Genomic DNA, 24,383 nt, shown 5'->3' with positions numbered 1-24,383 from the left:
CCAGAAGTAAGGTACTTTCATTCAGCATATTGTCAGATACCCGAAGCATCACTGTTAGGTAGATTTGTGCAAATGGACCAAAAACTATTGACACATTTTTCAAAATATATTCTGAAGAAGCCTGTTTTAACATATATTGGACCGATTTAAAAGTCATAGATTCTGAAGCCAGGATCTCATTTTACACGGTTAAAGGTTAACACTAGAAATAGTTATTTCAGTGATCTTTACAGAATTGAGCAACTTTGCCGATGATTCTGTTACCAGTTAAAGGTTATGGTCAGGCTGTAAATGAGAGGGATTTGTGTTTTTTTCTGTACTCCTGGCTGTTGTATATTCTGCATTAACAGGAGTTCGCTGGGTATTTGATAGTTGCAATTTCAAATAATTCTACAGGTAATCTGCTGGGGTAAATTTAGGAAGCATTTTTTATATATATATATAAAGAAAATCATTTGTGTTTGCATTTATCTTTTGATCAATAAACCATTATCTTTACAAAGTGTTTACAAGCAAGACAGTTCAAGTTTTTATAGTGCAAGCAATTACTGGCCTCCTGGATAAACAAGGAACCAACAAGCGTAAATGAAAAGCTTTATTTATAGAGGCTGGTTTCCCCTATTGGACAATTTCACATGTTACATTTCACATGATGTTGCCAATTGTTCTTTCCACTTATACTACCTTCATTTTCGTAATGGGGTCTCGGTCCTAACCTCCCTTACCACCAAGACAAGGCCGATTCCTGTTCTTTAGATGACACCATTCATTCCCCCACTTATTTCCTTTTCTGATTTTTGAAAAACAATTTTTTTTTGCTTTTCCCCCCCGACTTGCTTTTAAAAAAACTTTTTTGCTGCTAAGCGACAATTTAAATGTTTTTTTTTAATAAGGTTATAGCCTCTCCATATTATAAGGCTGCTATGCAGTTATATTTAGCATATAATGGCAAACATTAACAGCGTATGAAATAGTTTTGTCAGTACTAATACATTTAGCTTAATTTACGATGATGCGTTGCAAAATGGCAATGATTCCTTCACAAAACAATTTAAAAATAGACATGCTTTCATACGTTACTAGCAAATAACACTATCATTACCTCTTCTTGAAAAAAAGCGTGGATAAAATAACTTAAGTTTGTGTCACAAACATTTTAGTGAGCAGCTGTCAAGGCTCATACACATAGATCCACAATTACTATGATTACATAAAGATCTGCTATTAGCTGCATATTGTTTGCCCTTAACATTTACAGGCGATACTAGAAATACTTCCTGTAAAGTCACGTTCAGAAGAAAACATAGCTGTTCTTTCTAATTTTTAACTCTATCAGAGAGGTCATCTGAGCCATTGTACTCAGAGGGCCGCATGACAGCCCCACAATGCATTATTTCTAATTATTATTATTTATTGTTTTATATAGCACCATCATTTTTTGAGGTCCTGTACAATGGGTAAAGAGGACATAACAAGTAGTATATAACAAAAATTTGACTTACAGAAATAACAGGGAAGGAGAACCTTGCTCAAAACGAGCTTATATTTCTTTACTGGACGTCTGTACATTTATACCAAAATCCATACAATAAATATTATATTAATTTAGTACAGTTACATTATGGCATTAAACTTCACATGCATAAAAACGAAGTTGGAAGCACTTCAGAATCAAAGACTGATGAATCTGACATCATCTCCTATGTAGTCTCCAAGCATCTGCCATGTGCTGCTTCGGTACTAGGAATGGTATGGTATCGATTTTGGGTAGGGACTACAGAAAGCTGCATTTCATTAAAAAAAAACAAAAAAAAAAAAACAAAAAAAAAAACAAGATTTGTCCTATTTTTAAAAGAGCTTTTTAAGACTTTGAATGTCTTAATTCACCCATTGTCTTTATGTCTCTTGGAAGGCCACCACCCTCACCACCTAATTACTGTCTGTGGAAGGGCTACTACAGTACTAACGTTAACACATGTAAAACAGATAAGTGCAATTAGTGTACTTAAAGGGCACAAAGCTCTATTCTGTGAATGCTGGAATGCTATGCTTCAAATACTCCTCTTAGTTCTTGTTTCGTGAGTTTTTATGGCACTGCCATATTACGTTTAAAGATGCAAAGTGGTTGTTAACCAGACAGGCCTGTAACAATAGAGGCTTATGTACATGACAACAAAATGTAATTTATGCTGCTCCAAAATGTACATATACAGTGCAACATATTCAAAATGAAAGGGCAAACAGAGGCACGGGGTAGAGGGCTCTTCTCTGAATCTTAAAATCTAAGATTTAGATATATGATTGCAATATTGCTAAATATAGGGACAGCAATTACTAGAAGTAAACTGGAAGGTACCAAGTCTGGAAGCAAAGATATTTATATTTCACTGTGGCCCCCTGCTGAGACGATGAATAATTATTGGAGCTGGGATATGATTTCAAGCTCCAACGGTCTCCATCAACATGAAGTGCAGTGCGTGCCGGACCTTCTGCAAGGTACTCTTGCCATGGACTTTTGCCACCAGGGGTGATCAATCCCTGCCAGTCAACTGACACAGACATAGTAAAAACATGAAAATTGCTGCTGTTCTGTAGTGTAAAAAAGCCTTGGCCCTTAAGGGGTTAAGGAAGAATCATTCCAAGCATTTTACATCCTCAAATACATCACACATTAAACAAAATTCCTATTACACGGCACTGTATCATGACAATTTACATAGGTTACATAGTGGCTCATATCATTAACAGAATCACTGTTTCAAAGGATGACTCAATTTACAATTGCAAATGGGAAATAATGTTGAATGCATAATGAGAGGTCTATAATTAATGCAGTAGACATTCCCAGAATTCCACAGACAGTCTGTAGTTCAGGATTGCTGCCATATTATGCTGAGTTATATATGCCTTGTATTGCTATTATGGCATGTTAAAACATTTTGATCTAATGCTAATACTTGCACAATGCAACATGGTTGTTTGTCTAGAACCTAATTAATATTATGAATGCCAAGTGGCACTCCAAAGGAGTTACAACTTGAACACTATGGTTGTTCAAGAGGGTGGTAGATTAATGGAACAGCCTCCCATCAGAAGTAGTAGAGCCCAATACAGCGAGGGAATGTACACATGGGATATGCATAAAGCTATTCTGAATCCAAAACAAATAGCTGATTAAACATCTGAATTTCTACATTAGGAAAAATGGGCAGACTAGACGGGCCAAACAGTCCTTGTCTACCGTCAAATTGTATGGTAGCAACTGGATAATAGTCCGTCAGTCACTTTCAGGATTCCCTAAATAAACGACTACTGCATTTAAATGTGATGAGATCCCCGAGGAGTTCACACCCTGCCAGGTTCAATGACAAGTCCATTGTGATCTGCCGAGTTTAGTTGAATTTGACAAGGCTTTAAACAAATTGTGAAGTGACGGCAGATAAGAACCATTCGACCCATCTAGTCTGTCCATTTTCCTGCTGTAAAGACTCAAACCTTAATCAGTCATTAGTCTCTTCTCGCACAAAATTGTAAGCTGGTCCAGTTCAGAAGAGCCCTCTCTCAACTTTTTGAACTGGCACAGGGGGTATGTATGTTTTAATGTATGTGAACAAGAATGTCTCTGTAGAAGTGTATCTGAGCATGGATGTCTCTGTATAAGTGTACATAAGCATGGATGAATCTGTATGTGAAAGCGTTTGTATGTACGAGCATGAATGTGTGTGTTAGCATAGGTTAGCATGTGTTTAAGTGCGAGAATGTCCGTGTAAGTGGTGTTAACATGAGTGGGTAAGTGTTTGTAATAGCAAATGGATGTATGTGTTGTGTTTGCGTGTGAGCATGAATGTGTATATATAAGTTGTGTGAGAGGGAGTGTGTAGTTTAGAATTAGTGTACATGTGTGGTAGTGAGTATGAGTAAGTATGTATGTTAGCATGTGTAAATTTTGGTCAGCGTCTTTACGTGTGTGTGGCAAATGTGTATGTTGCAAGGGGCAAAGAAAGCACAGACCAGCTGTTAGGGGGACAAAGATGGCACTGTGGGACATGTTGCTTGGTGAAGTTGGGGGGGGGGGTCCCAGGGCAGTTTTCGCAGCGAGGCCCTGTGGTTTCAAGCTACGCCATCGGGTAATAACTAAGTTCTATGAAACAGGCTTCTAAAGTACTGACTGTACATGATAAAAAGGTGAAATATAATGGCCTGAATGGTCCTTAAAAACATCCAATCTGTAGTTAACACCTTCAGCGCAGTCCACCTGATCCACCCGTTGATATACATATAATCAAAAAACAAAACTACTGAAGTGAACTTGGCAGGATACAGTCTGACTTTTCCAGCTGTAGGGGTGCTGTAGCTTTTTTACATTTCTTGATTTATCGCAGTCTGTAGCAACAATGGAAAAAGGAAAGGTTCAGTAAAACCTTACCTTTTCTTGAACTTGTGTAAATATATGAATAGTTGGACATTTAAATGCACTTTTAACCACTGAACCATGCTACTGACAAGTCAAAATAAGGCCAATGACAGTTTGTAAAAGAGTGAGAGGAGAGAAGGAAATATGAGTGACAGAACAGGTTCCTTGTAACAATAATGGTTCAGGAATTTAAAAAACACGCAAGAAGAAAGACATTCCCCATATACATTGTTCTAACTACTTTCGTAATAATAAATGAATAAATATACGTTTAAGTTATCATAAAGGATAAGGTGTGTACCTAATAGGCTCATATTGTAGGGGTTTACATATATTGATTCTTTTAAGTTGTCGAAACATTTAATGATTTAAATAGTATGGGTTAGCACATTAAGCAAAGCTAAATTATTTGAATTAATAGGTACTACTCAAGGGTCCCACTTTCAGACTCAAGTTTTTCTATTTGGTGAGTGTAAGTGTATCACAGCATTCTACAGTCTAAAAAGTCACAATTATAATTAACATGGTTGAATAGCCTATAATGTGGAAAATGTCCTCAAAGACACCTTTCCAAAATTAAGCTAGAATTTCTGCGTTACATAAATAGTTATCAAGTGGCCACAAAGTCTTGGTTGCCACCGAGTGACCGTCTATGGTTATTTTAAACATTGGGAGGTATGATGAATATGTCCCACAGTCTAGGGCCCCTTACCGGCCCCACAATCTACTAACTGGAGATACATACTTAACTCGAGGCGTTTCATTTCTAATAGCACAAGAAAGGCCGCATTTCGTGAGCCCCGTTTATGAGTTATGGTTTCTATGTGTGCGTCTACATCTACTCCATTTCATTATTATCGAACGCGGCCAGAATTGGTCAAAACGAGAGCAGATATCATACCTTTTGCATAAACAAACCACTTACACTAAAAATAAGATAATCTAATAATACATTAACAATATGCCACAAGTAGATTTTGGAATAAAACAGAAACACATGTAAAACGAGACTTTATTGTTATTTGGTACATGGAGTTAATTTCCTTGAAACAGGCCTAGAGGGATTTCCAACTAGTGCGTTTCTATGGTAACTGACTGCATTAACTAAGAGAACTCCTTTCACATATTTGGCAACCAGACAACTGAATTTTTTGGGTGGGGGGTGGATTGAGTGGGGATGAGGTGGCAGTGGGTGGGTGTGGGGGAGGGGTAAAGGGGACACGTTAGTCAAATGATGAGAAGTCACCAGATAAAACATAATTATGAGGTTGACTCATATACAGATATTTTGTAACATAAAAAAAACAAATGGGGCATATACTGGGGCAACTGCAATTGAGTTCTTAGAGCTCTTTGAACATATTGCCCCCGTGGGGTTGTTTGTAATGTGTTACCATTTTCCCCTTTGGCAATGAAATGATGAACGCAAAATGTAAAAAATGCACAGTATGGCTGTTTGCTAAAATGGTTATTAAGTTTACAGGAAACTGTACCTTGTCTAAGTACCCTTAATACTAATTGTGGTTAAAATGTCTCTTAGCGCCTTAATCACATTAATAGCATTATCCAATTAACTAGTGTAGTAGGTTAAGTCACTAACTATTTTGGAGATAATATATAATATATTATGTATATTATGTATACACACACAGACATTAAAAAATTACGAAAATTACGAAATTACGAAAATTAAAACAATCCAGAACTAAACTTATAGTTGGTATCCTGGAATGAAAAACAATGAATTTGATGAAGCACGTTCATTATAAAAACAATGTTCTGCACTCATTCAGGGCAATAATGCTGAAGCAGCAAAAGCATTCAAAGTATGATTGTATTGAAGACTTAACTACTTGACTGCTGGATTCTCCAAGATACTTCAAATGCTGTTCTCTGGTTGCTAAAAGGTAAACCGCCACCATTAGCAAACCCGGCATAATAAATTGATTTGATGACACTTTTTTTTTGCTTGCCAATCAGTGTAATTGTTTTGGAGACACCAAGGGAGATTGCCGGTATTCCTGTGGACAGGAAGTTAATTTAACTGCTCCCAGTGGCATACACTAACACGTGTGTACAATTTGTGTGTGTGTGTGTATATATGTCTGAATAGAAAGGGAATGGGGCAAATGCATTGTGGGGGATTCTGCCAAACACCCCCCATGCATTAGCAAAAGGTGTCTGCCCTTTAAAATTACATATTTTACATCTCTTGGCTTCCACACGTGCTGCCAAAAATATATGTTACAATTTCTTTGCAACATTTACTAAAAAGACCTTACATTTTATCTCCACAGATACGTTGTAAACTCGTGAACATTCTTAATCCCTTTGTAAAAGCACAGACTTTAAGCGGACCTTAAGTTGTAACTTCCTCCTACAGGGCTTTTTTTCACAGGGGTACCCAAGTATGAATACTTATGTTACATTTAAAAAAAGGTCCACCCTTCCCTTAACATGTTTATTTTGAGAATAAATTTCTGAAATATGCATATTCCTGTGCAGAAGTTTACATAACTGAAGCCTTCTAGACACCAATGTACAATTATGCCTATTATGTTCTCCTTGTGAGTCACAGGAACTATATTTTGGGACTATCCTGTTTACCGTATTTCACAGCAAGAACACGGTACGATCTGTCGAAATTTCACCAAGGACGGCCGCTCTGCTTTTCCCTTTAAAAAAAACGCAAAAATAAAAATCCCAAACATACTTTTGTTTTAGAAAATGTGGCTTTTGTATATTTCTATAATAAAGGTTTTTTGCAAATCACAAAACTGGGATGAGCTGTTATCTTTATTAGATACATTAGGTCTGCCTGCATCTGTGTATTATATTTTAATGTGGCGTGACAATATCATCTCACTTTAAAAGGAACTAATCACATAAAACTACAATTGAACCTGGCACAGAAGTCCATATTTTTGTTTTTATTTGTATTTTGTGCCACATGTTTAATTATTCAGAAGTCTATTTTTTGGCTCTACCATCATGGTGGCATTACAGGAACATTTTGGCCTTCGTTTTCAGTGATCCCAAAAAATTGTACTGGAATTCCACTGTAAGCCCATGTGGGAGGCTTACTTGACATAACCTGCATTGTTAATATATAGAATATCAGCTTAGATTGTTTAGAACATGCAGTTGCCACGTACAGCTATTATATACCTTAAACCATGATTTAAACTTTGACCAGGTCTCTAAACGGCAGTGACTTGGTTGAATTTCAAGATGTGATTAAAGCACTTACGGTATTGGCAAGCATCAATGCTGGAACGACCCTTAAAATAGCTAGAAAAGGGATTTTTAATTGAATTTGATTGCATGTCACATCCTATTAAAAAGATGAAGCCAAAAAGCTTTATTTACTAAACCCTGAGGTAATTACACAGTTGGCTACTCAAATTCTGTAGCTTAACTTGGTGCAGCTTGGCAGCAGTAAGTAGACTCTCAAGACCCTGATGGATCTAGCATCTCTGTTGGATCCAGTTCCAAATGGAAAATAATATAGACCAGTATCCTAGTGATACCTTCATGGGGTAGTAGAAGCATTATTAAAAGGTGATTATTGTTGACCTTATTTGCATGTGCCTACCCAGAATCCCTTGTGGCTGAGGCAGAACCATGAGATTTCTGAGGGAAAAACAAGCCTTCTGGCTTGTCTGGTGTCTGTAGATGAGTGTTTAATACTACCCCCTTCATGGGGTATAAATCACTACTGTACCTATTTAAATGAATATGTTGGAATCATTCTGCAGAGCAATAAGTGAAGAAAGATCTATGTTTGTCCGTTGAATCTCTATGTCTTGTTCTTCGCACCACTGCATTGTGCTGAGTACAGAGATCTGATGCCATATCTTGGCAATTCCGACTTTACAGCAACTGGAAGCATTGGAAGAGTTCAAATACATAAATCCGAAAAACAAGCATTCTTCTGGATTAATATTTATTTTATTGGCTTAAAGGGAAACTTCCACCAATAACTTTTTTACTAGTATAAATTTAAATCAAGTTTCCAAAATGTATTGTACTTATTGTTTTCTTTAAAAAAATAAAAAAAAAAGAATATAATGTTTTCAGGCAGCTGCACATTACACATTTGTACATGTTCTACTTCAGTTATCTTATCCAAAACTACTAGGCAAACACCCTGACTCTTTACTGTACTGGAATGGTAAACAACAGGCACTTAGCCGGACACTCAGACTAATGAAAATCTTTCTAGGAAGGGGCTCCACTATGACTGCCATAAAGAATCAGCTCAATGTGGTGATTCTGCAGTAAAAGTCACCCAAAATATCATATGACTGACAACAATGGCAGCCTCCAGGTCTGCAGATAAAGGATGATTGTTGTGACACAATTAGATAAAATAGGGTTTTTCTCAACCTACATTACTATATACATCGTATATGCTAAAGGAAAAATATATTTTTCCCTTTTCGACTTCCCCTTTAATTCTTAATGTATTCACCCACAGGCAAAGCAAGTCACCACAATTTGCCTACAAACTCATTGTTCAGTGACCATAAACCAATTACAGTAATTAAACATCTAAACAGCTCCTATAAACAAAGCAATATCAATATGAAAGGTTGTAAATGTATAAAACAGCCTTAAAAAAACAACAAGAGAAATTCAGTTGAGCGGGTAACATTAGTGGAATCACTTTTCTGTTATTCAATTACATGTAAAGCACTGCAAAACAACGTTAACTAGTGTTGATGGACCAGCAAACATCTTCCTCATCAGCACACTATTACATCACAGTCCTCATATTAAGCCATAATGGATATGGAATATCCAGATATAAAGAGATTAATGTACAATATAAGAAAAAAAAAACAAAAAAGTCAGGAGAACATCCAAGACATCCAAGTCTATGTGTTCATATTTCATTTTACTTACCAGGTGAAAACCGGTAATAATACAAAATGATCTTCACATTCAACCAACGATGCACAGGTGGATCAAGTCTTTCTATGTCTAGCTGTTCAAAGGATTGAGGGTCTGGAAGACAAACATTTTCAATTAGTACCTGTACATGCTAATTAACTATAAATCCATAAATAATATTCTGCAGTACCAGCATGTATAGAATTTCTGAGACTGTATGCATATGGCAAAGTGTTTGAGAGAAACCACGCCAAAATGCCAACTGTTGAGGACACCAACGAGAAAACAAAAATAGTATGTATTAATGCAGTGTGGCATAAAGTATAGTAATAGACATAAAAACCCCCATAGGTGGTGGCAGCCACTCTAATGATGCTGCAGACTGATACGTGGCAGGTAATGTACTGTATAAACTGTGGTGTAAAGCGATAAATGGGATAACCTTTAGAATTTTTTAGGCAGTGGTTGGCGGTAACAATGCAAAAATGATAGCAGGGAAAAGTGCTCTTTAATAGTTAAATCTCGCTAGAACAGGCCTCTTCTCATATTAAGCTGGCACTGCAAAGTTTCAGAGAACCTCGCAGCTAGAGCCGTCTCCCTACCATACTTTTCCTATAGAACTGCTGACCGTATTTATGGCTGCCGCAACCACAATCACTCTTCCAAATACATCTGAGATCATAATTTGAACTGTCCTCTCCTAAGAGATTGTTCATCAGAGTTATAGATGCTAGTTTTAATTCCAAAACCACATAAAATAGGTGTTAAATATCAAATATCACTGTTCTTGTACATTTAGTGCCAAAAAAAGTGCTTATAAAAATATTTTTTTTAATGCACTTTCCTTTTCACTGCAAGGACAGCAAATTATATAATATATATATATTATATATTTATTATTAACCATCATGCATACTGGCTAAAGTCAAGAAATATACATTTATAATTAGAATATACCTTATATTGGACACAAAATATATGTGTATATACATTTAATGTAAAGCTATAAAGACTGAGAACGAAATATGAACAAAATGTTGTGTTTGTAAATTACAAACAGGACAGCAAAATGTATAGATATACACATCTCTCCAAACGTCAAGGACAATTACTATTATAAAATTATGGGTATGACAAAATTGAAACAGGAAACAGGATCTGGATATATGTACTCTTTGGGGGGCTATTTGGGGGGAGGGGGGTCAAATTTAAAAGGGGTCAGAGTGGTAATTTCCATAGACAGATCTCACAAAGTGCAGCCTTACTTGTGTTTAGGTCTATTTAAAGACGATAGACACTCTAATACAACGTAAACCTTGAGCAAACCCAAGGTGCTATTGTCATTTCCGTACATACTTGTCTGGTGTGAGTATTTAACTTACTGGTATGGAATAAACATTCTGCAAAGCTTAAAGTGGATCTGAATCATTCTCAGAATGATACATTTAACTCAATACCGTAATGATGTGTACAGATTAGAAAAGACTGGATCTACTTCTTAGAAACACGCCACACGTGTAATACCTTCTTGTTGGGTGAAAACTCATCCAAGTTATTTCTCTCTACTTGTGGCAGCTGAATGGCTCAAACGTAGAGAAGGAGTTAACAGGCATGAATCTATCATCAGGGCAGCAATCAGCGGATGTATAACGTTGTTTGAATGCACACAAGAAGCTTTGCCTGTAGGTAGACTAGAGCACACCACATATGAATTCCTGGATCCATAGTGCCAACCACATATGCCACGAAATAACCGTCACTCAAATGGGTTAATATGCTAGTTTTGCCGCAAAGCTCAACTTCCATAAATATAAATATTGCTTCACCTTAAAATAAAGTTATGATAGATTAAGTTCTCCTTAAAAGGTCCGGGCAATCGCTCATTGAAAGGGGCCAAGTTGTATCCATGGTTAAGTGAAATGCGAGAAGCCGATACTAGCGATCTTGCATGTATAATTCAGAGGCGTAATGCTGCCACTGCGGGTGTCTTGAGACTCACAACACAGTAATGTTTTCACTTATCTCTTCAGTGTCATAAAGGAGAGCAGCGCTTTACAATGACTTGAACGCCTATTTGGCAACAAGAGGCCCGGATCCCAGTTCTAAAAAGATTATGTAGCATTAGATAAAGGTGGTTTTTAGACAGACCCTCTTTCTCCATTGAAAAACATAGCTTCATTATGTAATACGTATGCAATCTGATGCAAGGACTGTGTCAGAACCAGTATCGCTGGCACCAAGAGCTTTTGAAATAACCTTGAAAATATTGTATTGCCATACGTTTTTTTTATTTATTTTTTTACAGGATTCAGCAATATAAAAGAGATTTCTATAGGAAGTACACCTTTAACAGGAAAAGGTTAAAAGGCAATTAGCTAGGGATACTAGTTATTAAAGGATATACGAGAGCATTTGGAGATTTAAAATCTGGATTTTCATTCTATATTCAGATCTTAAAGCACAGATTAAAACGAACGGCAAAATACTCAATCCGATTAAAAGTCTGACACTAACCCAGAGGCAGAACCTACTCTCAAATGGTAGATCCTTGTGGAGTATTCTTTATGTCTCCAAGGACACATGAAGCTTGGGTTTCCTAAACCTTGTAATTGTTATTTGGTACAAAACACTTTATTTTGGACCTCAAGTCCTGCTGTCCCAGGTTTCTCTACCAGGGGCCCACTTTACTGGGAGAATGCAGAATTGAGTAGACATAGCCCAAGTGCACATTGGTAATAAAAGGCCGGTTAGTTCATTGAGCCTGTTTAGAGAATTAATGTCTTCTAGGTCACAGTTTGCCCCATGACGCAGCTTAGAAGTTACTAACGTTTTAAAGCATGTGTTCAACTAAAAACACCAATATCTGTTCTGACAGAAAAAGCAATTCAACTAGTTGACCAGGTTTTCATACTTTAATCATCAACCGAACAGGGCTCCAAAAACTCAATTATAGGTTCTCTTTAATCAGGAGCAGGTTCCAACAGAATTTAGTTGAAAAGCACCACTATTACACTATGTTGCCGAATGAATGGTCAAGGTCAGACAAAGGACTTCTGCCCCTTTTGCCTCTTAATGGTTGCGGCACTCCACGTGTGCAGAATTGTAAATTCCAAACCTAATATTTGGTTTCTCTGTCTACCTTGAAGAATTGTGTACTATACTGTAAACACTGGAACTACTGAATATAGGATTTCACTTTTTTTTAAGGAATCAGAATTCCAGAAAACTTTTTTTTTAGGATTTACCTCAATTGAAGCCAGCCTTTCTAGGCCAGTATTCAAACTGCTATAGGCCTGTTTTTAACGGAAAGCTAATTTTAAACAGATTTGGACCAACGACTAGAATAAAAATCCTCAGTGGGATTTCAAATGCATTCCTCTTTATAACTCACAGCATTGCTATCCACAATTTGATTTGTTCAGCTGCACAGGAAATATGTTAATGTCTATTTAAGATGGCCACTGGGCATTAATGAACTAATAGGGTTATAAAGCATTTCAAAAGGTCAAGCGTATAAATTCGCATTACACAAATGTTACAAGATGATCAAACGCAGAATAGCATGAAACGGGAACGATTATCGGAAAAGACTGAACTATACTTCCTGTATATGAGAAACCAGCTTTCTAGTTTGGTGACTAATTACAAGTATATACAAACAAGGTACAAACAACGCACCAGAAGTAAAACAGGCCATATACAGATCAAGTAACCAACCAGGGTAATTAAGTTAAACTTCGATTTCAAGCTGCTTCCTGAACCAGTCTTTTTCCAGCTGGTCAGCAGCAACATCAGAGTTAAAGACTATTACATGTGATCCGGACATGGCCTATCTTAAACAAGGAATGGTCGTGTCCTTTCGTGGGACAGATCAGATACACATACCAGTGTGACGTTTTTGCCTGTATTTTTTATCTTTAACACAGAGCAAACTGTGGCCCTTCTTGTAACCACTGTGACCTGTACAACACAGGCATTCATCCCAGTCTACTGTCACCCTTCCATACATCATGTTTTAGAGATTACGCAGTCTATTTTTGGGACCCTGCCTCTTCCGTACAGTCTTCCATACTATTCCAATAATACACTCTGTGGGAACAAGCAATTCTCTTCCCAGGGCTGCGATGGGAAGTGTAGCTGACTCAGGCATAATTTGGTAAAGGGTTTGCTTAAACCACATGGTGGCAAAACCACTCACTCCACTTCCAGAAGCAAACATGACATCAGCTTGGGGCACAACCTCTACCCTTCACCCAGGTGCCAAAATCCTGCTTTAAGGCACTGATTGAACTGATTAAGGCGTGTTCATATGATTACGCTGTCCGAATGGCGTTCACACACAGAGAAGCCTTCACCTAAAGTTAAAACAAGAGAGAAAACAGCCAACTTCTTGAGGAAACTCCACGGAAACGCAAGGCAAAGTTCATCTGCCTTTGCGTTAGTGCAATGCAAAATTCCTGTAAAGACCTGGAAGAAGTTGAATAATAGATTTTCGCACGTGTTTCCTCTGTTTATTATCATTACCCCAATAAATTAAACAATAAATGAAAATAATCAAAAATCTACTTAACAGGCTGGATTTTTTTCACAGTTTGCTCAATGTTATATTATCTTTCAAATCAATATGTTCAGCAGGAAGTAATTATCTATATATAAAAGGGTAGTCTCGTAAGCAAGAAAGATGGCTCAGACAGGTAAACCCGGAATGTGGAATTTATGGAGAATATAGGGGGTAACATATAAAGAAGAAACAAAGAATTCTAGGAACACAAGTAGAAGGCTGGGGGAGATTCCTAATTTTACTCATATAGCATCATCTATCTATGACCAAAGTCTGTGTAGCCTATTATATATAAAATAATTATATTTGACATCCTGTTAGAATTTTGGAGATGTATGAATAAAGATGTCTTAGTATTATGTGTTTAAAGGGACAGTCTAATGTCCCTGATATCCCTACTATAGTACCGTTAGAGTACTTTAATATGGATTCTTCCAAACCAAAATAAAATAACCCAACACAGAATTTACAGCCTAAGTCTTCCTTCTTCCGCGATCTGACATTTCTAGCCATTGTTTGGCTGCTTGAAGCTGTTAATCAATAGCAGGAAAGCTTTCCTATTGAAACCTAAAGAGACCCCTGGAAAAAGCTAGTGCTGAGCTGACTGCAGCTGAACACATCACATGCAAGTAGATGTATTTGGCCAAATGCATCTCCTGCATGGGGAGGGGCTGGAGAAAGGGCCATTTAGGGGAGAGGTCTAAAGAATTCCTCCATGCATTCGCAAAATGACAACAAAATGTAAGGGACAACACAGCTATCTTAGGAACTTAACTCTATATGATGGCTGGAGTGTCCTTTTAACATGGATACTTAACACCTTCAATATCTGTCAAAAAGAAGTGTACTTTTTATCTTATAAAGAAAAATGGGTGAACTGCAAAAGTAAACATCCCCACTTAAACAGGAAATTTCACTTTTCCTGACTCCAACAATGTACAGTTCTATGCACTAACTAAACCTATGTAATAGATTTCCATGATATACATGGTTATTGACCATTCTTATGTTATTGATGCCCTGCCGGTTAATTGCTGAATATTGCAGATTGGTTCATACAGCGTTTGGGTGAGTAGGTAAGGAGAAACGCCAAGACGGGAAATCAGTTAGATAATGCTGGCTTCTATGAGTTAAACTATACCTTCAATACAAGCAATCAACACTTCCTGGAATGCAGGAGTAGACTATTTCCCACCTGTTAGTCAATGAGTGACTCACATCCTATATAAAATAGTTTGATACCTAGAAGAAGGAAGAATTTATGAATGAATGAATGAATCTTAAAAGCAGTCTGGAGATAAAGCAAAATATGTTTCCTTCATACTTATATACTGTATAGATTCCTAACCCCTGCATCTTCTCAAAAACCATTTTTACCTTCAAACGCAGCACGTGACATGAAGAATTTCAGCTTACTGCTCCAATAATGCATTAGGTAGGGGAATGGTCATCAGGTTCTCCTACTGTAAAGAATTGCCTAGTTGGTTGTCTATAGTAAGGTACATTTTTTATTTTTCCCCTCGACCCTCCAAATTAAATGACTGTTTCTTCCTTATAAGGCATGCTCTTGCAATATACTATTTCAGCTGGAATTCATTATTCAAAGGACATGGCACCAAATGATACATCTGCAACTGGTGCCATTTTGTGAGTCAACTGGTGCCATTCTGTGAGGGACACTTGGCCAACAGTCAAAACTTATTTCCCTAAAAAGTCAGGCAAAAAAAAAAAGTTCAGTATATTAAAGGGGCGAAATGTATTTGTAATTTGAATACAATACTCCATAGATGGAAAATATATATACATTAAAAAGTAACATTTTAGATGGGTTTGGGAAGGTACATCTAGAAGGGGAAAAAGGGATAGTAATATAAAAATAATAAAGTATTATAAAATTAATCATGATACTAATAATTAGTATCAACATCAACATAGCACAAACATACATTTCTTGTGTAAAGAAAGTGGTAGGAAGTCAGCACAAAAATTAAAGAAAATTGGTCAATACCCTATACAGATCATTTAGGAATACGCTCCGACACACAAGGCACTTGCACAGATTTTTAATGAGGAAACATTAACCATGCGCTGCTGGAAAACATCCAGCTAATCTAAACCTTAATATCCTATTCCATTAGACACAACACTTAAACCATGGTTTTAGCATTTTGTGGCAATCAACAAAATTTTAAAACACTCAGAAATCATAACATTCCTACAAAGCAAGTGTAGCTCTAGATAGAGCAAATCACATTCTGTTTCTGAGCCCTGCTGCGATCATGAAACGCTTGCCTGCCACAGAAGCGGTAATTCCGATGATGGACCATTCTAAAACATTCTACACACAGAACTTTTACTAATGCCTACAAACAATCTAAAACAGAGTATTAAATACAAAGGTAAACAAAACAAAGTTTACAAAATATTCTTGAACCGCTCATTTTTTAATCATCAGTTATCACACTTGTATTAGATAATGACTGACAGTCCAGTTTGAAAAATGTTATAAATTCTCAATAGATTTCAGTAACAGTCATATCTAAACAAAGCATAACTTTGACATAAACTGGCGGAACATACGGGTCAGCACTTACTAATGTGACTCTCCAGTTAAAAACAACATCCTTTAACCCTTAGGTACTTCATCTTTGTTTCTGGGGTAAATCACATGATTCATACACAGGTCCAGAACTGGATAAGCTGGTGTGGGTTTAAGCCTAATGTCGGGCTCAGCCTATCTTAACAGGAGGATAAGAGAGCTAGCTTCAGCCAAGCTTCTTCTCCTTGCCTTGTTGGGTCATGGACCTGATATCCAATCCCAGAATTCACACTGTAATTTAACAGCAGGTACTATATATATATATATATATAAAAAATACATTATGAAACTGAAACAAGTCACAGAGTTTATATTAAATAATGTTGAGAAGCAAAGTTGAAGGGAACGTTCCCGCCATCATATGCACTTCAGGTCATCTATGATAGCCGAGTATTCACCTTTACATTTTCCAAAAGTCTTTCCAAAGGCATGAAGGAATTCATCAGAATCTCACTATGCACCTACAATATGCCCTGCTCTCCGATAGCTTGGCTAGTGGTAGATGCGTCCTGCGTGTCACTGCGTGGTATTTACTCACCTTTAGCCAGTTGCTGAACTGGCTCGCCAGTGTGTTCCAGGGAGTCCAACGAGACCCCTCACATGCATGCACAGTGCAAGCTTCCGTTATTTCCAATAACATCACATCAGCTTTCATGACCTCATTACATGTACAGATGAGACCTTTGAGGTCATAAGAGCTTATGCGACTCAACATCTTGTTCTTCCGTACCGTATTGTAAACTTCTAATGACTTGACCTGGTAAAACGAAACCGGCGCACACGCAGTGAAATGTCTGCTGCGATGCGTATTATGTTTTGCAAAAAGAACAGAAAATAAATCTGGACGAGCAAAGATTTCAATTCACACTTCAGTCTGACACCTATTAACTTATGTCTTACATGGCTAGCTTACAGTAAGAGTTACCTACATGAAATGTATTTTCACTCGTTTATAAGCCAGTAATACAATCTATCTATCTTGGAAAATACCTGGAGAGATTTCACAGCTGTAAAGGAGTACGTGTGAGCAATAAAATGAATAGTAGTCTTGGTGTTTTACTATAATGCAGTTCTGTACGAATAATTCAATGCATAGTAGAGCCTATTCATAACTTCAGTAATTCATACACAAACATATTGGTTGTTATAAGAATTATCAGCTCAACAGAGATCCGTTGTTAAGATGCCAGTGTGGGTGTTTTGAACTGAAAAGCTGACCAATTAAACCTTTCATATCAAAAGGAAGCAGAAAATCAAAAGCCTATTCACAAAAAAGGACATTTTCAATAATAAAAAAAAAAACATAACTATATATGAATAATCTATATAAAGTATACCGTATATTATGTTTGAGATGCTTAGGCCCTTTTGTTAATGTTTAGGATCTAGTAGTAGTCAGACAAGCAGAGCTTCACAACTAGCAGTTTGTGACAAGGATGGCGTATCAGTTCACTACAAGAGCATACTATATGACCCCCTTCAATATATAGCATATAGTATTTATTCACCTGGAGGGCTGGGGAGATTCTGGTGCTCTATACAGCTGAAGCCCTTTTGACCATATATCATCAACAGACTCAAGACAGAATGGATTAAAGCTCTATGTAAAACACCATTCAGGATATTCTCATAGTTTGAGGTCAAGGATTACTACCACTGTGACCTCTCACATAAATGATGACCAGCACAAGGATATGATGTCTCTGGTAATACACTAGTGCAAGTGAGGGGCAAGAAAAGTCTGGTGCATCAGATGGGGGGCAAGATACTCTGAGAAAGGCAGCACCACTATTTACCCCAAAAGTTGTCTTATTGAATGAGAAACCCGTGACAAGTATCCGTGTACACTCACATGCCTGCCAATGCAATTTCCCCTCAAGCTCAGCAATAAACCCTGCAACTCCCCATTCCTGCTTGATGACATATAATGAGAGAGATGGCAGAGCAAGCACAAGGTAGCACTAAAGACCAAAGCACAGTGTTTCTCAGAGGAATGCCAAGCTTTTCTATATGAACATGGAGTCAGTAATATTTTAAAATATATTATCTTTTCATGCATCATCTTTGCAATTAATTGGGACCTGTACTTGTGTGGCGATTACCACTGTTATCTCTTGGCTATTAGACCTAAGAAGTACTTGGACAAGCTGCTAGGGATATGATTTACAGACATTTCAGTAGACTGTGTCACTGCCCTCGTACCCCGATTACTCAAATTAAAAAAATACCTTAAGCGAACAGTTTAATTTCCATTACACCTGCACTTTAGAGGAATGTATATTAAAGTACTCTGTGAGTAAAACAAAAACAATACAACCTAGAGGTTGCAGCCCTGCTGCAGCAGCTGCCATCTTCCTCCCTGGTCCGACACTTCTTGCCATTGATAGGCTGCTTGAAGCAGCCTATCAGTGGCAGTAAAGTGCTCACATTTAAATCAATGACGTCACTTTCAACATATTCACACTGGGTTTAAACAAACCCCTGCACTCAGCGTTCACTAAGCCAGGGCTGTAGCTGTCTGGAGGAGAGTAAATCACATGGAGGGTGAGGTGTTCAGCCGTTCACATCTCCTGCACGGTATTAAGCTGGGGTATGTGGAACGGAGCAAATGTATATGTGGGGGGGGGGCAGTCTTAAGAACTCTCCCATGTCTCTTCAAAATGGACAACAAGAAAAAGTTAAAGGGACCATGCAGCTATCATATGCATTAAACTGCTAGTGTGTCCCTTTAAATGGAGAGGTTTACAAAACCCTCTTACTTCTAAACTGATTGCTCATACAAAAGACAGCAGAATTCTTCCTGAACCAATACTTCTGCCCTAAATGCCAAATTTTACAAAAACTGTCAAGATCTGAATAAAAAAAAAAACAGTGAAAATGGCCTCAAAAGGCTGCAAATTGTGTTATCAAAGTTAATCATTTTGATAGAACCTGATACAAAAGGTAAACATAGAAATACTTTATTGGCCTGTATACCTCTTATACGCGCTTATCATACCTACCCCCTTATTGCTCTGTAAACTGTAAAGAACTAGGTATAAAAGTATACCTAGTATTACCATCATGATTCGGAAACAAAAATCTAATTTACAAAATATTTGTGATAGCAAATTAAACTCAATTTATTAAAACAGAGGCTTTATAATATACCAATATTTAGAGACAAATAAAAATACAAACTGGAACAAAAGATTTAGTGCTTCATTAAAATATAGCTGACAACATAACTTCAGAATGGAAGCATTACATTCCGAATGAAAGTGATGTCATTCGTGCACTAGGGGCGTGTAAGTACTTTAAGATACAAACAAAACAATTTTTCATTTTTATTGAAGGAAGTCACCTTACTTTAGACGCATGATGGCAGGAGGCCAACAGTATGACCTAGTGACTTAAAGACGTAGACAACCTGAATGCCTGTTTAAATAAATATGTGTCAGATGGGATATGGAAAGCTTTGCAAAGCATTTCTTAAACATATCCGGGAATTAAAAGGTTAATGGTGAAAGAAGGGGCATTAACACCGTTTTAACTGCCATCTCATGTTAAGTCTATACGAGAACAGGATAAAATGGAGCTGTGCTATGGCCATGGATTAAAAAAAGGAACTTAAAGAAATAAAGTTTAAAGCATAAACAAGAATTATCCGTTAATGTATTCCATATACAGAAAAACAGAACAAATTGTTTACAGAAGCCAACTATATACAGTTCCATCATTGCAACTGCAAAAGAGAAATAAAACGACAAAACATAATATAATTATTTATATATATATATATATATATATAAAAAAGCTCTGCATTGGAGGGTTCATGGCCCCATACTAATAATTTGTTGCAAATAAATCTGTTCCCTAGAATTTAAAGGCAACCTACCTAGTAAGGAACATGCCAGGAACAAGTGATGTCAAACAAATGCACAGCAAGGTCCAGCAGTACTGGGAAGTAATCATGAAGTCACTACATATTTTCCATCTTACGCTCCAAGCAAAGAGAATCATGAAGCTGTAAATTGTTCCATGCACGTATATAAATAAGTCGTAACAAACACTTTTATAGAACATAAATTTCATATTAATTAAAGGCTTCGCTTTAACACAAAACATGCATAAGATTGCAATTATACTGCCAAAATGATATCCCCTGCTGTGACTTCTCTAGAAAACAAAAAGAAAAAAATCAAATCAATGGAAAACCAGAATAAAAAAAATAAAACAAAAAACAATGCGTATTCGTTAAGAGCATGGGTGTATATTATAAGAAGAATAATGATCAGAAAGTAATTACCAAGCGACTAAGCTTTTTTTTCCATAACCTTTGCCTGCATTCAAGTGACCGAAATGGACACTATTCCTCCCCAGGGGCCAGAGATGTCTTCCTTCTGCTTTATTTGCTTCAAAAAGGGACCTCCACCTCTATTCGCAAGAATACAATACCTCTCCGTCTCTAATGCAGCACAAAGATTACGGTGAGAAAGCTAAGGAAGAGGCTAGCAGCAACATCAGCAGCCAATGAAAGGCGTATGGAGAATCGGCACATGCTCTCTGAGACCGATACTGTCACCGCCGCTCAGCAAGCTTCTAATCTAATTATAGCCATTTGCTCGCACCGTACTACTGAAGCAGAGCCCAAGAGCAAATTAAATTTTAATAAGTAAAACCCTTTAGATAATACGAAGGTCCCTGCTTGATGTTAAACTCTGCCTTCAGTGTCAATTTATTTGCTTTGTGCTTTATAAACTACATCGCCATGCAGCGTTTCACCCTCGTCCCTATAATAATAAAAATAAATGTTTGCCTTTTTTAACCCAAGGTAGTGAAACTACTGTTATCTAGTTGCTGATCATCACTCTCAGCCAACTTGCGGATGGCCAAGCAATAGAGAATACAGTTTAACGACCAGTTCAGAGGATCTTAAGAATTTGTCATTAATTAACCTGCAATCACTCTGCCAAAAAAAACAGTATTTGGGGAGTTTAATCTGGTTCTTTAGACATTCAAATAATCTTTTTTCTCCCTATTTTCCCTATTTAGTAATCATTTACACAACGGAGAATAGGATCATTTATTTTGGGCTTGCAGGGAAAGTTTTGCATTTCGTGTCAATGGCTAGCGGTTTCTGACAGGCAGCAGGGTGGAAGCAGGTAACCGGAGGGCAGGGTACCAAGACGTACAAGCGTTTATGTTGGATCAGTTGAAATTCTGCTAGACATTACTGCCTCCTAGTCATTATAGTCTATCTGGAAGATATGATGTGACTAGACTTGTACCAGCTTCCACTGGACAGATGTCAACACCATACAGAAATGCCAGGATTACAGGCATATTTTACAGCCATAGAAGGAGAATATTTCCCATTAGACAGCTGTGCTCTGAGGGCTCCTGTGTCACAGGAGATCATTGCTGCAAAATCCATGTCTTATTAACATGTTTTCTTAGCATTTACATTTTAAATGGTCTTGTAGAATAATAAAAAATGAAAATGACCAGGCATTAGTATTGTGGATCACCAGGTACTGACTGCCTATGGACAGTCAGTGTTGTGATAGGTGTAGGGTCAGTGGGTAGCAGGGTATGGCAGGGGTTCAAATTCTTCTATGGTATGGGAGCCCAGCGCATACACTCCCATTAATTAGAAAAGGACTCGCCAAACTTGGGGTACTTTGACAATGTGGCAGCCCAAGCAATATATGGCCATATAGTGAGACGGATGGGTATGCGCTGAATACTTGCTTTTTCCCTTCATATAGGGCTGTCTTTTATGCATGACAAAAGATGCAGCTGCCCTGTGTCCAGAATTATCTCAGGGCCCACAGCAGCGGCCCCTTAGATCCTCCTTACTAGCAATTCCTCCTTTGTGGTCTGCACACCACATTGCAGAGCACCAGGCTATGACATCATACTATGCAATAATTATACAGATCAGATGGCTGCCTAGTGGTGACCTAAAAGGATAGTGTTTCATGCAGAAAGGCTGCTAGAGTCTCGGGGGAATGGCACAATGAAACCAAAAACTCTTCACATCAGGGCTAGCCAACTGCGATGCTCTAGCTAATACTGAACTACAAGTCCCGGCAAACTCTGCTTCCAGCGTCTAACAACCCGAGGATGATGCTCATCTGTCCATTAGGAAGCATATATATACAACCACAACCCATCTTGTGGAAACAGGAGGATGTGTGAGTAGCAGGTACTGACTACCCTAGTCACAGTTATTCACGAAGTTATTAAATATAAAGTGCTGTTTCACTGCTAGACAGTTCTGAGACAGATCATTAGCATCGAAGAGACATCAAGCTCTTCCTGGCATGGGGTAGATAACTAATCAAAATATAGACATAAATCATCTGTGTGCGTCTGGGCCGCAAAACCAAATCCATAAATGGTCCATGACTTCTTATTAATTCATTTGCCCGTAGCATCAGAAAGAAAACATAGGGATTGTTATCAGTAAATGCATGTTTTTTTGTCATTTTCTTTATATTGTATTAACCCATTGTACAGCGCTATGGAATTTGATGGCACTATATAAAACAATAATAATAAATAATAATAAAACCAAACAATACATTTGCAGACAACAATAACAGAAAGCAGACTTTATTATGGGACTCATCCTGGAATACAGCAATCTGGTTATATATATAATATTTTTGGGGGGTTTACAGCAGATTATCGGAATAAGAATTAAATCTAATGTCTACAATAAAAATGGTCATCAGCTTGGGCTACCAGTGCATATTATTCAAGGGGAGGAAAAATACCATGTTCCAACAACTTTTTCTGCATATCATTCTACTGTATAGCAGCTGGTTAAGAATCCATTAAAACACGTAGTTCAAGTGGTGGTTCCATTCACCTGTCCGCTACGTATACGCCCCAGGGCAGTTAACCGCCAGGTGTCAGAAGCGCAATCCCTGCATATGCTCCTAAGCGCCATCTTAATCATATTACATAATTACATCTTGACTACTGCATGCATTTTCTCTTGAATACTAAGTGGTCATTTGGGGTTCTAGCTGGTTCTTTTCCAGTTGACCCTAAAAAAGTAAACAATTGGAGGGTCCAGTGGAAAACAGGCAAAGTGTTAACTACTCCAAAGTGTCTTCATAATGGAACCAATCTGAACGACCATCTTCCATTTTTTTTTTTTTTATGGGACTCAAGATACGCATGTTCCCTAGCAGCTGTGTGACATCACAGACGTAGGTGATTTTTCTTGTTGTCATTTTTGTCATTTAACAAAGCCTGTAAGCACTTTATTCACAAGATATGCATGAAGCTAGTTTTGTATTGTGTACACATGAACAGCAGGCATAATTTACACATTGTTGAATCATTTTCTGCAGTTTCTGCCACCGGAGGGATTAAAATGCATTACTTTGGAGCAAGACCGCCTTTTCTATTTTTCTAAATGATGCCATTTGTAACTCCTCCAGAGTCAATTACGCACGAGCTGAATACAGTCAGGGTACGTTTATCTTGTCATCTAAACATCTCTGCCCCCAAAAACTGGTTGATGAACACACGGCAGAAGAGTTATAAGAGGTATAAGGGTATGAACTTTTCATGCAGTTAACTTTGGATTGTTCTCAGAGCAGAAGGATAACTGGGCACGGGGGGAGTAGAGAAAAGTATTAAGCAAACAATAACGATATTTAAAAAGTCTGTGACCCATTCACTTAAGTAGTTTCTTTTTTGCCATTATACATTTTGCCTTTTCACAACATTTCATCAATCCAAGCAGATGTTTTCAGCTGTGTGAACGCATCCAGAACATCTGGGGGTATAGGAATCTTTGGAGGTTTATATTTACCGTGTCACAGTCAAAGCTAATGGGAGGAATTCTGAACAGCAACAATAGAGCCATTGTTATCTAGCTCATGTGAAAAATACAGATTATGAAAATCTAT

General features: G+C 37.5%; 1 long non-coding RNA gene across 1 annotated transcript in view; it reads right to left on the bottom strand.

Moving 5' to 3' along the window:
* Positions 1–8,901: 8,901 nt before the first annotated feature.
* LOC128496966 (uncharacterized) overlaps positions 8,902–24,383 on the bottom strand; it is a 41,185-nt gene continuing 25,703 nt past the window's right edge. Inside the window, exon 3 of the long non-coding RNA XR_008354270.1 lies at positions 8,902–9,424. This is a non-coding gene — a long non-coding RNA (uncharacterized LOC128496966). The remainder of the gene's footprint in view (positions 9,425–24,383) is intronic.

This window comes from Spea bombifrons, chromosome 5 (genome assembly GCF_027358695.1).
Source record: "Spea bombifrons isolate aSpeBom1 chromosome 5, aSpeBom1.2.pri, whole genome shotgun sequence".
NCBI classification, from domain to species: Eukaryota; Metazoa; Chordata; class Amphibia; order Anura; family Pelobatidae; genus Spea; species Spea bombifrons.
Note: the sequence above shows the minus strand (reverse complement) of the source record. Positions and strands in the feature narration are given on the sequence as shown.